The 4,371-nt window shown below is 42.8% G+C and overlaps 1 protein-coding gene across 1 annotated transcript in view; it reads left to right on the top strand.

Annotated features, from left to right (window-relative positions):
* The first annotated feature begins 3,919 nt into the window (after nucleotides 1-3,919).
* Nucleotides 3,920-4,371, top strand: part of LOC127007954 (uncharacterized) — a 6,428-nt gene continuing 5,976 nt past the window's right edge. The window contains exon 1 of the mRNA XM_050879500.1: nucleotides 3,920-4,371. This exon is cut by the window's right edge and continues 790 nt beyond it. The gene's annotated coding sequence lies outside the window, so the exon portion shown is untranslated.

The following is a 4,371-nucleotide window of genomic DNA, read 5'->3' as shown; positions in this document are numbered from 1 at the left end:
AAGGTATTTATAATTATATGTTAAGAATGTCAAGAGGTTATTATTACCCTCCATACGATTAAGGGGCAATGTGACGGAGATGAACACCGAGGCCATACACAGCTTTAGTGTATGAAAATTATCGTCGAGGTAATGTGTTCCTTCCCTCCATAGACTCTGCATAGACTCAGAAGGCTACTCGTAATGTGACGGAGATTAGAACTGAGGCCACGCGCAGCTTTAGTGAATGAATATTATCGTCGAGGTAATGTGTTCCTTCCCTCCATAGACTCTGCATAGACTCAGAAGGCTACTCGTAATGTGACGGAGATTAGAACTGAGGCCACGCGCATCTTTAGTGTTCCTTCCCTCCATAGACTCTGCACAGACTCAGAAGGTTACTCGTAATGTGACGGAGATTAGAACTGAGGCCACGCGCAGCTTTAGTGTTCCTTCCCTCCACAGACTCTGCATAGACTCAAAAAGGTAATGTGACGGAGATTAGCACTAAGGTCATGCACGCCCAGCTGCAGCGTCTGCCCCCGACTCTACCCACACTGCTGCATATCGTATTAAGGGGAGAACGAGGAAGTAGTTGTTGCATTACGAGATCATCACAGCACTCACTGACTCACTCACTGACATCATTACCATTACAACTTCTGTCCGAGAGCACACGGAGACACTTCCTTCACTTCCCTTCCCTTCACACAACGCTCGCACCCGTTCAGATACCAATACGCAACCTCCACTTCTTTAGACAGTTGACAGTTGGTAGTAGTAGTAGTAGTAGTAGTAGTAGTAGTAGTAGTAGTAGTAGTAGTAGTAGTAGTAGTAGATAGGGAGGCAGAGGAAGAAAGAAGGGGTGGAAGTGAAAAAAGAGAACGATACAGAGAGAAAAAATATATGACAAAAAGAGAAAGAAAGAAAGAAAGAAGGACAGTAAGAAAGGAGAGAGGCGTGGAAGTGGGTAGTAGTAGTAGTAGTAGTAGTAGTAGTAGTGGAAATCAAGTTCTAAGTGCGGATGATCTTTTGACAGGCGCTTATCAGGACAAACCAAGGACGCGAGGGTGCACCAGTGACTTCGGAAGCAGGAAACCTTTGTGTATACTCCGGAACTACACGCATAGGCTACACCGCGCGACGCAACACACACACACACACACACACACACACACACACACACACACACACACATAATAAAAATAGTAAAAAGTTGAGGAAGGGAAAATGCTCAAGAGACATAAAGAAATATAGCTTCCCACAAAGAAATATAGAGGTTTGGAACAGACTAAGTGAATAAATAGTATCGGCGAAGAGTGTGCAGAGCTTCAAGGAAAAGTTGGATAATTATAGATACGGAGACGGGACCACACGAGCGTAAACCCAGGCCCTGTGAAATTACAGCTAGGTAAAAAACTAGGTAAAGACACACACACACACACAGGAAGGAAGGAAATATTTATAGACACACGCAGATAGCAGGGGGAAAAAAAACGCCCAAACTCGTTCAGGCAGGAAGGAGTTACATCTCACGTGACCCCTGAACTATGTCTTAGGCGGGAAAAAAAATAAGACTATCGGGGAGACTGAGATAGACATTTAGAGAGATTTACATAGATATTCAAACCACACAGATCCTATGGTCCTGACTAGGTGGAAAGGATAGAAGAGAAGAGAGTGGAAGAGAGTTGAATAGAGTAGAGAGCTAGAGATAGATATATAGATAAATAGATAGAGAGGGAGAGGGAGTAATATAAATAAGGTTAACTACAAAATCAATATGAACAGTAAAAAATAAGAGAGAAAAGACGAAGAAAACTGAAAAAAAAATATCGAGACGTAATATGAGAGAGAGAGAGAGAGAGAGAGAGAGAGAGAGAGAGAGAGAGAGAGAGAGAGAGAGAGAGAGAGAGAGAGAGAGAGAGAGAGAGAGAGAGAGAGTGACAGAGACAGAGAGAGAGAGAGGGGGGCATAGGTTCGATAACTCGGTACTCTATACGCATATACCCAAGAGTGGCTATCATATATCCCTGTGTGACGCGGGTAAGGCTGCTCAATATTGCCGGGGCGTTGCGAGGGATCGGCTGAGGCATATATCAACTGTCTGGAGGAGGGAGTGTGGGTTGCGTAGCTGTATAAAGGGGGGTGTGAAGGGAAGTGACCCCGTATGCACTGTGATAGATGTTGTAATGATAATAATAATGATAATAATAAAGTAATTATGATAGTGATGATAATAATGATAAGGATAAGAATAGTAGTTGTAGTAATTGTAGTAGTAGTAGCAGTAGTAGTAGTAGTAGTAGTAGTAGTAATACTGACGGTTGAAGAGAAGACGAGAGGAAAGGAAAATTTATAGGAATAGAAAGCAGAGGAGAAGAGAGGAGAGGTGAGGAGGAACGTGAAAAGGAGAGAGAAAGAAAACAGAAAAACAGGAAGCAAAGAAAAAAAGAGAAGAAAGAAAAAGAAGGAAGCTGAGAATGAACCAGAAAGAAAATGAATATAGACGAAAGAAAAGGACAGAAGAGAAAAAAGAATACGAGAAGAGAACAGGAGGAAAAAAACGGAGAAACAGGAAGCAAAGAAGAAAGTAGACAAAAGAAGAGGAAGGAAGAGAAGAAAACAGTAAAAAAGAAAACAGGAAAACAGAGGAACAGGAAGCAAAGAAGAAAAAAAAACGAAGAAGCAAAATGACCGAGAAGGAGGTTGAGGATGATACCGGAAAGAGGAAAAATATACACACAAGAAGAGGAAGGAAGAGAAGAAAACGGAAAAAAAAGAAAACAGGAAAACAGAGGAACAGGAAGCAAAGAAGAAAAAAAAAACGAAGAAGGAAAATGACCAAGAAGGAGGTTGAGGATGATACCGGAAAGAGGAAAAATATACACACAAGAAGAAAACGGAAAAAAAAAGAAAACAGGAAAACAGAGGAACAGGAAGCAAAGAAGAAAAAAAAACGAAGAAGGAAAATGACCAAGAAGGAGGTTGAGGATGATACCGGAGAGTGACAAAATAACACAAAAACAAGGGTAAGGAGGAGGAAGTAGATAGTGTGAGGTGTGGAGGATGAGGGAGAGGGGATGAGGAGGAAGAGGGGATGCCCGCGGAAGCTGAGGATGAGCAACAAGGATGAGGAAGCGGAAGAACGGGAGGGAGGAAGACGGAGGTGCATTGCGAGCGAGGGAAGAGGAGGAGGAGGAGGAGGAAGAGGACGATGCAGCAGCAGAAGATAGGGAGGTAGCGGAAGGAAGATGGGGTGGAAGTGAAGAGAGAGAACCAGACAGAGAAAAAATATATGACAAAGAAAAAGAAAGAAAAAAAGAAAGAAAGAAAGACAGCAAGAAAGGAGAGAGGCTTGGAAATGGGTAGTAGTAGTAGTAGTAGTAGTAGTAGTAGTAGTAGTAGTAGTAGTAGTAGTAGTAGTAGTAGTAGTAGTAGTAGTAGTAGTAGTAGTATAAGTAGTATCAGTAATCTTTTCTAGTTATAAAAAAATAGAAGAGAAATTAAAGTCATCAAATCAATATATAAGAAAAAAACAGATAAATATATAAATATGTAGTAGTAGTAGTAGTAGTAGTAGTAGTAGTAGTAGTAGTAGTAGTAGTAGTAGTAGTAGTAGTAGTAGTAGTAGTAGTGGTAGTAGTAGTAGTAGTAGTAGTAGTAGTAGTGGTAGTAGTAGTAGTAGTAGTAGTAGTAGTAGAAGGGATCGGGGAATGAGGACTAAGATATTCTCCGCAAGTATCAGAACGCGACGAGAATGAAAGAGCATGAAAGGAACGAGCGATCAGGCGACGGACATAGAGAGGGAGGGAGAGGGAGAGAGAGACGATCAGGCAAGGAGGAGGGGGCTATCGGGGAGCTGGGGGGATGATGTTACGAGGACGTTGAGGCCGGTGTAAGGGCTAAGGTTGTGGGCACGCCGGCCGAGCTGCTGCCTCAACCCGACCAGCAGTTCATTGTGTGGTGGGACTCGCGAGGGAGCGGATCTACCTTCCTCCTTACAAGCACTCCACTTTCACTGCTCCTCTCGTTGTCTTCTGCCGCTGAGAGACAAACGAATCGAGCGAGGGAAGACGGAAGAAGACTTTAAGAGTGCAAAGAGGAGAGGAGAAAGAACAGGACATACGAAGTTAGCGAGGAAACGAAGATATAGAGTGAAACGAAGAGGGAAGTAAAAACAAGACATAGAGTGCAAAGAAGACATTAGTGGAGGCGAGGAAGAAGGAGAGTCAACAAGTAGGAAAAGAACCGCAAAAGAAAAAAGAAAGAGAGATAGAAAAATACGAAACAAGGAGAAAAAACGAAGATTGCCACCAGAGAGAGAGAGAGAGAGAGAGAGAGAGAGAGAGAGAGAGAGAGAGAGAGAGTGAGTGAGTTCAACGCGGTGGA

This window comes from Eriocheir sinensis, chromosome 36 (assembly GCF_024679095.1).
Source record: "Eriocheir sinensis breed Jianghai 21 chromosome 36, ASM2467909v1, whole genome shotgun sequence".
Classification (NCBI taxonomy): Eukaryota; Metazoa; Arthropoda; class Malacostraca; order Decapoda; family Varunidae; genus Eriocheir; species Eriocheir sinensis.
Note: the sequence above shows the minus strand (reverse complement) of the source record. Positions and strands in the feature narration are given on the sequence as shown.